The sequence below is a fragment of the Suncus etruscus genome, chromosome 3 (assembly GCF_024139225.1).
Source record: "Suncus etruscus isolate mSunEtr1 chromosome 3, mSunEtr1.pri.cur, whole genome shotgun sequence".
Lineage (NCBI taxonomy): Eukaryota > Metazoa > Chordata > Mammalia > Eulipotyphla > Soricidae > Suncus > Suncus etruscus.
Genome location: NC_064850.1, coordinates 147,523,995 through 147,537,737, shown reverse-complemented (window position 1 = coordinate 147,537,737; position 13,743 = coordinate 147,523,995). Strand labels below are relative to the sequence as shown.

The following is a 13,743-nucleotide window of genomic DNA, read 5'->3' as shown; positions in this document are numbered from 1 at the left end:
AAACTTATTTATAATAAGTTGTACTTATTTATAGTACAATTAAAGTAAGGCATACAAACGAAACAAGGTGGAATTTAATGTATCTGGGGACTTCTGGAGAGTGCCCCAGAGGATTAGTGAAGGAATTATTCTAGATGTCCCTGGGGAAAGCTGAGAGATTTCAGATCAAGGGAGTACCTTATTGTAGTTGATCAAAGGGCCTGGTTAATTGAAGATAAATGGGAATTAGTTGTCCAGGTTTATTCTTTCAGTCATTCCACAAGTAACTATGGATAATACAAATGTTACTATCTAAGTTAATGTTTTCAAAATAGCACTTGAAACTTATTTTTTATTTTAATTATTTATTTACAAGTCTTTCACGGTTGTATTTCAGATATATAGTGACAGTGAGTTAGAGTCATTCCCACCACCAGTGTTGATCTCCCTCTAGTTCCCTCATTGTTCCCATCATGCATCCCATACATCCTGGACTGCTAGTATAACAGGTCCATTTTGTGTATAGCTTATTATAGTTTGGGTCTATTGTTGATAACTTTGGTTTGGATATTTTGATGTGACCATTTTTTATTTCCACTCAATGCTCCTGAGTGAATGACCTGGAATGACCCAGCATGGCCACTGGGTCCCAAATATTTTTATTTCTTTTCTCAATTTGTAGGAGGACATAGAAATATGAGGGAGAGGGGCTGAGTGACAGCACAGCAGTAGACCGTTTGCCCTGCACACAGCTGCCCAGGACGGACTAGGGTTTGATCCTGGGAAATTCCATATGGCCCCCCGAACCAGGAGCGATTTCCAAGCACATAGCCAGGAGTGACCCCTGAGCGTCACCAGGTGTAACCCAAAAACAAAACAAAAAATTTGAAGTAGAACAAAATGATTCATTTTCTATAGTTCTGTAAAAATAAATAAAGGCAGGAGCCCCTGTCTAGAAGCTATAAATAAAATTAAAAGACAAAAAAAGGAAGAGCTGACGTGGCTTTTGTTGTTGTTGTTTTTGCATAGGTGCAGTGAACATTGGGGAAATTAAAAAGGAAATTCCCTTGGTCTTAAGATACAGGGTGTTTCTACCCTTGAAGCATACTATCATAAGATCAACTCCAGACTCCAGACATGTTAGTTGTTGAGGTCTTTCTTTATGGTTTTTCTTTATGGTCCCAGGAAAAGTTCTGCTTGGTTGCAGTTGTCAAAATCAGTCTTCTGGATCCAGTCTGGTAGCAAGCTAGAGTTCACATTAGAGATCTTAGTTTTTGCACAAATCTTAGGGCAAAGCCTAGGATAAAGTCTTTATTTATGGTCCCAGGAAAAGTTCTTTTCAGTGGCAGTTGTTGTAATCAGTCTTCTGTTATTAGAGATCTTAGTTTTTGCACAGATCCTAAGACAGAGTATCTTCTGATTTCATCTCACTGTTAGTTGGTGAGGTAGGGAACCTACCCTTAGATCAAGTTGTTGCTCTTTCCTCTTTGATAGGGTGTTATGTGAGCTTACCCTGGAGCAATTTGGTGCCAGAGCAGTATTAGGGCCTCATCTGAGGTTGAGGGGAGAGCTTGATTCCTGTTGCTAGTGCAGGGAACAGTGCCAGGTCTAAGGTTGAGATCCAGGATTTGAGGTTGGATGGTTGATCCATGTCCAATAAATTGAAATCTAAGTCAAGTCCCCATGACAAATGTTCAGGGTGGAAGGCTCCCCTGCATTATAAAATTTATGGGTTCTTATCCCTATTAGATAAGAACTTCTTTCTATATATAACATTTCCCCGTTTTAGTGTGCCTATGCAAAAAAGGAACAATGCTGGGGCCAGAGAGATAGCATGGAGGTAGGGCATTTGCCTTGCATGCAGAAGGATGGTGGTTCAAATCCCGGCATCCCATATGGTCCCCCAAGCCTTCCAGGAGCGATTTCTGAGCATAGAGCCAGGAGAAGCCCCTGAGTGCTGCCCAATGTGACCCAAACCCCCACCCCAAAATAAAGGAACAATGCCATATTATATTATTGCTGCATTTGTGGGGAAAAAATAACATGTTATACAGACTCTGCCTTTTTTTTAAATGATAATTTCTTTATTTTTTAATCTTTATTTAAACACCATGATTACAAATATGATTGTAGTTGTATGATTTCAGTCATGTAAAAAACACTCCCCTTCACCAGTGCAACATTCCCATCACCAATGTCCCAAATCTCCCTCCTCCCCACTCCACTGACACCTGTACTCAAGACAGGCTTTCTACTTTCCTCATTCATTCACATTGTTAGGATAGTTCTCAATGTAGTTACTTCTCTAACAGCATTCATTACTCTGTGTGGTGAGTTTCATGTCGTGAGCTGCATCTTCCAGCCCTCATCTCTTTTGTCTCTGAAAAGTATTGCAAGAATGTCTTTCATTTTTCTTAAAACCCATAGATGAGTGAGACCATTCTGCATTTTTCTCTCTCTCTAGATTCCATATACATCCATGTATAGGATGATTTCCATAAGGGCTGGACTAGACAGCATTCCCACCAGCAGTGAATGAGTTCCTTTCTCCCCAAATCCCCACCAGCACTTATTCTTCTTGTTCTTTGTGATGTGTGCCAGTCTCTGTGGTATGAGATAGTACCTCATTGTTGTTTTGATTTGCATCTCCTTTATGATTAGTGATGTAGATCATTTTTATGTGCCTTTTGGCCATTTGTATTTCTTCTTTGAAAAAAATTGTTCATTTCTTCTCCCCATTTTTTGATGAGATTAGATTTTTTTTTCTTGCTAAATTCTGTCAGTAACTTGTATATCTTAGATATTAGCCCCTTGTCTGATGGAGATTGGGTGAATAGTTTCTCCCATTCTGTGAGTGGATTTTGTATCCTAGGCACTATTTCCTTTGAGGAACAGAAGCTTCTCAGCTTAATATAGTCCCATCTGTTTATTTCTGCTTCTACTTGTTTGGAGAGGGCTGTTTCTGCCTTGAAGATGCCTTTAATCTCGATGTCATGGAGTGTTTTACCTATGTATTGTTCAATATACCTTATGGTTTCGGGTCTGATATCCAGGTTCTTAATCCATGTGGTTTTGACTTTTATGCATGGTTTTAGATGGAGGTCTGAGTTCACTCTTTTACAAGCGACTGATTAAATTGCCCCAACACGACTTGTTAAAGAGGCTTTCCTTGCTCCATTTTGCATTTCTTGCCCCTTTACCAAAGATTAATTGATTGAATGTCTACGGAATGTTCTCTGAATACTCAAGTCTATTCCACTGAACTGAGGGGAACAAGTGATTTCTGCTTATCTATCTCTAGACCCCCAAAGCTATATAGGGCCCTAGTGGTATAGGGAAGAGGAATTCAATTTCAGGGAGTTGCTGCTGTTGAAATAGGTGAATATCAAAAGAATTGCAACAAAGAGTTTTGCTATCTTTGAGCTAGGAGCTGGAACAGCTCTCCTTCCTGCAAAATTGTGAGAGTGAAGGCAAATAGCTTCAAAAGTGGACAGTGTATAGCACAAGAAACAGCGTATGATGCTGCCACCTTGGTGTGGGAAATGAGGATGTGAATGATGAAGATGTGAATGAGGATGCCATCAATGAGTTGATTTCCTGGGTTCCAGAAAAGATGAAGGATCTTCCAGACCCCTCGCATTGCCCTGGAGCTGATAATCCGTCCTAATATGAAGGAAATGATGAGAGAGGGGGAGCAGATAAAAAAGACCTAGGATCAGTTCCTTATTTACATATTTGATATGTCGTCTTTTTTTAGGGGTGACATACCCAGTGACAATCAGGGGTTATTTCTGGCTATGCGCTCAAAAATCGCCCCTGGCTTGGGGACCACATGGGATGCCGGGAATGAAACCAAAGCCCATCCTGGATCAGCCGCACATGAAAGGCAAATGCCCTACCACTGCCACTGCGCTATTGCTCCAGCCCCTGGTATGTTGTCTTATAAATAAGATATATTTTGCCTGCTTAATTAGTCCCATGTACCTGCACTTATATAAAGTATAACTAAACAGATGGTGCTACTATAGAACCTGCCTAAGCTCAGGTCCTATTATAGGGGGCTTTTGTTATCTAGGATGTGGAGAATGCTGCTGAGAATTAAATTGAAAAGTCATCTTGTAGGGCCCGGAGAGATAGCACAGCGGTGTTTGCCTTGCAAGCAGCCGATCCAGGACCAAAGGTGGTTGGTTCAAATCCTGGTGTCCCATATGGTCCCCCGTGCCTGCCAGGAGCTACTTCTGAGCAGACAGATAGGAGTAACCCCTGAGCACCGCCGGGTGTGGCCCAAAAATTAAAAAAAAAAAGTCGTCTTGTAGAGGTATAGCTAAATAAATTGTAAGATGAAAAGCTGTAACATTGAAGACATATCATTGTACATGGTGATAATCCAACATGTCACTAGCTTTATATGCTAAAGTTAGTCAGATCTTCTGCAGCCCTCAGGTCTAACTCAAAAGACTTTTGACCAACTTTCTGGATGAAGAAAACTTCTCCTACAGTGGTTTCTTTGGTTTCTCAGATCTTTTCATTGTGACTCTCTCAGGGCAGGGAGGTAAGTCTGGGGGATTTGATTCAATGCCATCAATAACAATGACTCCAACCCAGATCTGTTTGACAGCAAAGAGGATGCTAGCATCTCAAATTTATTCTCTCACTCTCAGCAAGACTTAAATCTCAAGCTCTGAAATTTGTTTTTTTTTTTGGGGGGGGGGGCCACACCCGGCAGTGCTTAGGGGTTACTCCTATCTGTCTGCTCAGAAGTAGCTCCTGGCAGGCACGGGGGACCATATGGGACACCGGGATTTGAACCAACCACCTTTGGTCCTGGATCGGCTGCTTGCAAGGCAAACGCCGCTGTGCTATCTCTCCGGGCCTAAGCTCTGAAATTTGAATGAAGACCATCTTGTCATGAAGATGCTGATCTGGATGAGAAAACCATTCCTTCCTTTCTGACTCTGTAGGTTTAGAGTTGTCAGGAGCCAACAATAACAGCAGTGAATACCATGGAGGCCCACACCCACAATTGGAAGTTTTCAGATTTCTATATGGACCCCTGTAGATGATCATGATCTAAATATGTTGCTCTGTAGAGCTAAGAGAGTGCAGGATAGCACCTGGTTTTCAGTACAACTTCCCAGCATTTGGTCTCTTATTCCAATCTGCCAATGGCCCTGTCAGCACTGTGAATCCCAGCAGTTGTGACCCAACCAATCACTCTGCTTTCCCCACAACCAATATAATGGGACCCCCCACACATCAGTGCCTTCACCAACATCTAATCTGTATACCTTATTATCTCCTTTCACTCTAGTAACAAAATCCTGTGTGACCTGAAAGTTGATGGAACTTTTTCACAGTGGAGTTCTGGAGGTACAGGAGCCCAACTCAGATTAAGTCAGGAAGTCAGTCATTTAAACAAGCCCCTCACAATCATTGCCCACAAGAGCAGTTACCCACTTCCTAGACAATCAGAGAAATCTGGACATTCCTTAGCGAGGAACCTCAGAATTCTATCCCATGTGTCAAGTCACGAATCTTTGGAAATAAAGAATTCATGAAGGAGATTACTAATGGACCATAAATTTTATGAAGCCACCCACACCACTGCCTGCCACTGATGCCCACGTAAGACCACTGTAGCTCATATGCTGATTCTGGCTCCTATTCAGGAGAGCAGGTGAGACTCTTGACCTTATACTGTTTTGGAGCCCAGCAGTAATCACATCTCTTTCCCTATGAGGTCCTCGAGGCCTGTCCTTTTCAAGCATACAGCCTTCCTTCAAGAAGTATCTCCAAATAACTTCTGAAAGTTTCCTCCCAGACACTCTTATTTCTGGTCTCAGTCATCTTTTTAGGGGAAGCATATCCAAGACTGGTTGCCACACCAGGTTTCAGCTTTTCCAAGACACCAGATGGTGCTATATTCTATCTTTGAGGCCAGGCCTTTTCTCTTCCTTTCTAGATCAGTAGAGGAGCTGTGCTGAGAGGGACTTCTTGCTCAAAGGCCTTTTGGGTAGCCATGGAACTAGCTTATATGCTAAATTTATTTAGCTGGGGCTTGAGGGCTAGAACCAGTTTTCTGAATTGACTATTGCCTTGGGCCCTTTTTAGGCCCTCAGTAAAGCTTTCCAGATACTATGTAACACCTCCAAGGTCAGTAACTGCCTGGAGGGTAGTGATGTTCTTGGGAGCTACCCCCACTTGCTTTCCCCACCACTTCTCCATGGGAAGCCTCCAACCCCCATCATGAGGTAATCCATGAGGACAGGTGATCTTCACTTGTCCTTTGTTCCGGAATAGAGAGGATGGAGTGGTTTTCACCAGGCCCCCATAAATATAAATATATTTATTTATAAACAAATGGACTTTTAATGGAAAGTAAATAAAAACAAAAAGATATAGATTATTACAATGCATTCACTATTTATTACTGATTATATAAAGGACTATCTATGAACATGGTAAAATATTGTGTAGGCTTGTTTGAAGAGAACATGTGACAGTGGTATGTGCAAACTACCCTCTTGAGAGATCACTATTAGAAATGTTACATTCCGGACCCGGAGAGATATTACAGCGGCGTTTGCCTTGCAAGCAGCCTATGCAGGACCTAAGGTGGTTGGTTCGAATCCGGGTGTCCCATATGGTCCCCCGTGCCTGCCAGGAGCTATTTCTGAGGAAACAGCCAGGAGTAACCCCTGAGCATCGCCGGGTGTGGCTCAAAAACCACAAAAAAAAAAAAAAAAAAGAAATGTTACATTCCTCCTTCATGGTCAAACCATCATTTATTATGGGAGTAGACATTGCAGTGTCCAGCACTGCTGAATGGTGAACTGTCCACAAGAAATGGTGACGACTCAGCAGGAGTTTATAAGATTATAAGTTTATATATAATATATATATATATAATCTTATATAAACTTATATAAGTTTATAATCTTATAAACATACGATAAAATTTGCCTTAAATATATTTTATTTTGTTTTGGGGCCACACTAGTGGTCCATGCAGCTTCTTCCAGTGTGATGCTCAGAACCACATGGAAAACCATGTTGTACTGAGAATTGAACTAAGGAGTTCTGCAGTAAATTATAAACACTAGCCCTTTGAACTCTCTCTCAAGCCCTCCGATATAACCATTTTTAGTGCACAGTTCAGAGGCATAAGCACATACATATTGTTGTCCAACTACCAGCTTCCATATTCAAAACTTTTTTCATTATTCTCAACAAAAAATTTTACTCATTAAATAATAATTTATTTCTTCCATCCAACTGTGCCCACCTCTACTTCTGGCAACTGCTGCTCAGAAAATCTTGGAAATTAGTGGTGATAAGCCTTGTCATAATCAATACCATTTTATTGTCTCTACCTGAACCTTGAGAAAGCCATATTTTTTCCTCCTAGACTAGTTAACCTTTTACTTAGAACAACCCCTTACTGTAAACAAGTTACTGGCTTGGCTTGTGATCTTCCTTTAAATATTTGTTCCTAGAACTAGGAAATGATAATATTAGTGATTTTATTTGCTAAAAGTTAATTAGGTACACAAAATGAATATATCTGTCAAGGTGATGTGAAAGATATTTTTTGAGGAACACCGGAACCAGAACCTCTAAAATCTCCTTCATATTCCTTAAAAACTTTTGTGTCTTTATTAATATTCTAGTTAACTTTTTTTTCTGCCTATATATTCTGTTTTCCCACATTGACACATCCAAAAATAAGTTTCCCATGTGGAAATTTCTTCATTGTTAATTATTGGCTTGCCATATGAATAGTAATAAGTCCATTTTTTTGTAATACTAGTATTCTATGTTCTCTGAATTTTACTCGAGATTCACATGTAAGTGAAATGATCCAAATGATTGAAAGAACCATACAGGTTCTTTGTGACCAGCTTATTGCGTTTAGCTTAATTTTTAAAAGTTGAATCCATTTTTACAATGTTTTTCTTTTCTTTCTACTGTCTTGATTTTCTGCAGAGTTCTTTTTTCTTTCAGCAGTAAGAATTACCCCATTCCTTTGCTCTCTTGAACTAATTCCTACTCATCCACTTCCCTTTTTCTAGTTCATACTTTCCAGAACAATTTAAATTAATTAATTAATTAATTAATTAAACCAAAACTCAACCCATTACCCAAGGAACATCTCATTACAATAATATTCTTAAAAATGGAATTAAAATGTGACAAAACATTAAAACATTTCTTTTACACAGATATGAGCCTTTTTTATATATAATGTTATAATATTTTTCTGGAGGTAGAGTGATAATACAGTGGTAGGTATTTGCCTTATACGCAGTCAACCGAGGTTAATCTGTGGAATCACATATGATTCACTGAGCACCATAGAAGTAGTTTCAGAGTGCAGAGCCATGAGTAACCCCAAAGCATTAACTGTGGTCCAAACAAAAAAACATAATTCTTTTTAATCAATTAAATTTGTCTTTATGTGTGTGAGTATATAAAGAAACAGAGAACCATAAATCAGTAAAGTTCATTAAGTAAATTTCTCATACATACTGAATAGGAGAAAATATTTCTTTTTCTGTTTATATTTCATTTTTGTTTTTGGTTTTTAGGGCTACACCAGGTGGCACTCAGGGGTTACTCCTGACTGCTCAGAAATCACTCCTGGCAGGCTCAGGGGACCAGATGGGATGCTGGGATCGAATCCAGGTTCGTCCTTAGTCAGCCACATGCAAGGCAAATACCCAACTGCTGTGCTATCACTCCGGCACCAGGAGAAAATAATTATATTACCATACATCTGACAAAGGGTTAATACAACAAAAGATGTTCTATAAACTTCTTCAAAGAAAACAAAAAGATTGTCAACAGTCATATGAAAAAGAGCTCATCATCACTGATTATCAGGGAAATACAGATCAAAAGAACAAAAAGATATCACCTCACATTAGAGAGAAACACATATATCCAAATGACTGGAAATAATCAGTGCCATCAAGAATATTATAAAACAAGAATTCTCAATCACTGGTTACGCCTCTATACAAAGCAATATAGAGACTTTTCAAGAAATTTAAAATAGAATTACCATTTGATGCAATGTTCACTTCTCAGTATTTATCCCCAAGAACACAGAAAAAGACTAAATAAAGATAAATGAATAGCTATGTTCATTGTAGCTCCCTTCCAATGACTGATATCTGGAAATAATACAAATGCCCAACAACAGATGAGTAGATAAAATAGTTGTGGCATAAATACTCAATGAAATAAAACTCAGTTGTAAGAAAAGATGAAATCTTACCTTTTGATACAAAATGGATATAATTAGAGAGCATTACGTTAAGTAAAATAAGTCATACTGAGATGAATCATTGCCAGATAATCTCATGCATATGTGGTACATAAATATAAAAGAAGCAAAGCAGGGGCCAACGAGGTGGCGCTAGAGGTAAGGTGTCTGCCTTGCAAGCGCTAGCCGCGGTTCAATCCCTCGGCATACCATATGGTCCCCCCAAGCCAAGGGCAATGTCTGAGCGCATAGCCAGGAGTAACCCCTGAGCACCAAACGGGTGTGGGCCGAAAAACCAAAAAAAAAAAAAAAAAAAAAGAAGAAGCAAAACAAGGGAATGAAGAGTGTCCCATGAAAACAAACTCTTGGATCTCAACAAAACTGAGTTTACCAACTCAGAGGGAGGGGAATTGGCTATGGGAAAGGAATTAATGGATAAAAAGTGACGTAAGGACATTGGTGGAGGCCACTTTGTTGGTGGTGGAGGCACAGTTAAGTTGTACACACAAAGCATTAACTCTGTTGTAATCATGTTGGCTTAATAACAATAAAAAGTTCTAATTGAATAAATAAATGAAATTTTATCCATTAAGTAATAGTTTTCCCTCTGTCTTCATACTCTGCTGTCCATTGTATTATTTTCTGCCTTTATTAATTTGGCCAAATATATGTATCGAAACTTACACCTTGTTGTTTTTTTTTTTCTGTTTTGGTTTTGGTTTTTGGGTCACACCCAGCAGCGCTTAGGGGTTCCTCCTGGCTCTATGCTCAAGAATCATTCCTTGCAGCCTCGGGGGACCATATGGGATGCCTGGATTTGAACCACCGTCCTTCTGCATAAAAGGCAAACACCTTACCTCTATGCTATCTCTCCGGCCCCCACCTTGTCCTTTTGTGTCTGACATACTTAAATTAGCATTTTTTGTTTTTAGCCCATATCAGAATTTTATTCCTTTTGAAAGCTGAGTAATATGACATTCATTTGTCTGTCAAATTCCAAATCCCCCTGAATAAATTGCATTTACATTATTTATTGCTTTATCTTTGACAAATGACTTTGTTTCTGATGGTTTTGACTTCCTCAGCTGTAGAATGAAACTACTTTGCTGGCTGTGCTTTTGCTACTGAAATTGGGCCTGAACCTTACTCAGCTATGCTTAAGGTTTTCTTCTGGCTCATGTTAGGGAAGCCTTCATGGCAGTGCTGGGAAAACTATATTGGGCTGTCAGGAGTTGAACCTATGTTGGCCAATGCAAAGCAGGAGACTTGACCTACTATACTATCTCTCCAAGCCAGCTAGCTAGTTTGTTTGTTTTTGATATTTGAATAAGATCTTATATACAATGTAATTATCACAATCTCTAGCACTTGATTGTTCCTCAGCGATGTTATCTGTAGTTATTAACAAGAAAATAATTAAAATTAGAGTTCCATTGTTCTATTCTGTATTTTAATAGATGACCTCTATTCAGAATCTAAGGTCAACATATCAGAATACCAGCATGCTTGATACACAAAATCTGAATAATACGCTTTACATTATTCTTTATTTTATTTTATTTTATTTTTTTTTTGTGGTTTTTGGGTCACACCCGACAGTGCTCAGGGGTTACTCCTGGCTCAATGCTCAGAAATTGCTCCTGGCAGGCACGGGGGACCATATGGGACGCCAGGATTTGAACTGATGACCTTCCGCATGAAAGGCAAACGCCTTACCTCCATGCTATCTCTCCGGCCCCAACATTATTCTGTCAGTAACAATAGTTTATACTTACTGAATATTATGTGTAAATTATCGAGAAAGTGCCACATTGGCATGATCACTTTTTTTTTTTTTTTGCTTTTTGGGCCACACCTAGTGAAGTTCGGGGATTACTCCTGACTATGTGCTCAGAAATCTCTCCTGGCTTGGGGGACCATATTGGACACTGGGGGATCAAACCGCAGTTCGTCCTAGGTTATTGTGTGCAGGCAAACACCCTATCATTTGTGTCACCGCTCCGGCCTCAGCGTGATCATTTTTAATCTCCATGGCAGTCCCATAAATTAAATATCATTAATCTCATTTTACAAAGAAAGTAATTGAAACCCAAGAAGGAGAAATAACTTGCTTAAGGCAAAATAACTGTTCTGTGCGATGGATGTCTGGAATCTAAGTCTAAACTGAATTCAAAGGGCAAGCTCTAACCACCAAGTTATACCACCTTCTAATTTTGTTATTCAGTCAAAAAAAAAAAGTGAAAGCTCAATTTCTAGCTGTTTGAGGAATGTCCATATTGTTTTCCAAAATGACCGGACCAGTCTACATTCCTACCAGTAGTGAATGAGAGTCCCTTTCTCCCTGCATCCACACCAGCATTGGTTGTTTTTTTTTGTTTTGTTTTGATTTTTTTTGTTTTGTGATGTGTGCTAGTCTCTCTGGTGTGAGATCATATCTCATTGTTTTGATTTTTATCTCCCTGATAGTTAATGATGTAGAGTATTTTATCATGTTCCTTTTGGCTATCTGTGTTTCTTCTTTGAGGAAATGTCTGTTCATTTCTTCTCCCCATTTTTATGGGGCTTGATGTTGGGCTTTTTTCTTGTAAAGTTAATCAGTGCCTTGTATATCTTAGATATTAGCTCCTTATCTGATGTGTGATCTGATGGGTGAATAGTTTCTCCCATTTAATGGTTAGCCTTTGTATCCTAGTTACTACTTCCTTTGAAATGCAGAAGCTTCTCAGGTTTTTTTTCCCACAGATAAAGTTGTTAATGATTGAGTTAGTCATACAATATGCAAACCTTCACCAGTGCTCAATTTCTGCCACCAATGTCAACAGTTTCTCTCTCACCCTCATGCCCTCTTTCCTCCTACCTGCCCTTCCCTGCCTACCGCTGGGTCAGGCATTTTACCTCTCTCTCTCTCTCTTTCTCACTCTCACTTTCTCTTTCTCTATAATTTTTTTGACATTGTGGTTTGCACTACTATTTTTTTAATATAATTTTTATTTTGATCATAGTGGCTTACATATTGTTGACAATAATATTTTAGGTACATATTTACATAAAATCAGGGGGGATTCCCATCGCCAAATTGTCCTCCCTACACCTCCGTTCCTGTCCTACCTCCCATTTCCTTTTCCCTCACCCCAGGGCGGCTAGAATATGTGGTCCCCTCTGTATCTAACCCACTACTTAGTAGTCTTGCACCTGTTTGGTCTTGATGCCTCCCTTATTTCCCCCTCTAACTGGAGTCAGGACTAGCTAGTTCAAGTTGTGTGGTTTTGTTTGAAGGAAAGAAAAGCAATAAACTGGGGTAAGAGTCTAATACCCCGAAAATGGTCGGAGTCCTTCTAAAGGCTCTCATCATCAATTTGGGAGATGGAGAAAAAGAAGGTGAGACACTCCACTAGTACCAAAAGAAATATCAAATAACCAGTGAGGGCTCCAGCTATATCGATAAGCACCACAAAGAGCAGACAAAACAAACAACCAAACAAAAAAACAAAAACAAAAACAAAACCAGGCAAGCAAAAATCACGCCATGGTCTTGAATTGAGAAACATGGCATAGCACATACCGAAAGAGAGGAAAGAAAGAGAAAAAAAATAATAATAATAATAATTATAATTGGTGACAACACTTTCAATAATCACACCCAAACAGAGAAATCGACCAAGATAGATAGGTAAATCAAAAATAATAATAACAAAATAATTTATTATTGCACTACTATTAATGAAAGGGTACCATTTTCATGGTAGACTCTAACTGCACTTTCTGCTTTTTATGGCATACTTCCCACTAAGGACTAGTCCTCCTAATCCTCATCTCTATTGTCTCTACATATCATCCCCACACAAAATTTTATTTTCCTTATACCCCACATATGAGTGTGATGGGCTTCTCATTTTAACATAGTTCCATTTGTTTATTTTTCCACTTGCTTGGCCAGTGGTATTTCTTGAAGATGCTTTTAGTTTCAATGTCATGGAGTGTTAAAAAAATAATAACATAATTCTGATTATATTAGTATTAACTTATTGATGATTAAGAGGAAATTATTATTATCTTAATATTACCAATATACCTTTGAAATTTTTTTAGAAGTGAAATAGAGACAGATATAAAATTAATAACAATTAGTAAAGTTATATGGAAATTTATAATATTTTAATTGTTCTATGATTTCAGATTTTCTGTATAATTTTGAAGGAATTCTAAACTTTAATCCAACTTATGACATAATTTTTCATAAATATATAAATAAAGTATGTTACATTTAATAATTTTTTTAAAATTATAAACTATTTTGAATTTTAATTGTGGCCTTCCTCACATAAGCCTTTCTTTCTAGAAATAAAAGTAAAATAACAGCTTTGCGCAGTGGCAGTATCGTAGCCAATGAGGTTTATCCGAGACGTGATTATTGCTAATTGAAAACTTTTCCCAATACCCCGCCGTGACGACTTGAAATATAGTCGGCATTGGCAATTTTTGAGTCTCTACGGAGA

At 38.7% G+C, this 13,743-nt stretch overlaps 1 non-coding gene across 1 annotated transcript; it reads left to right on the top strand.

Annotated features, from left to right (window-relative positions):
• Nucleotides 1-13,604: 13,604 nt before the first annotated feature.
• Nucleotides 13,605-13,743, top strand: LOC126005485 (U4 spliceosomal RNA). Its single transcript, XR_007494547.1, has one exon. It is a non-coding gene; the product is annotated as a U4 spliceosomal RNA (small nuclear RNA).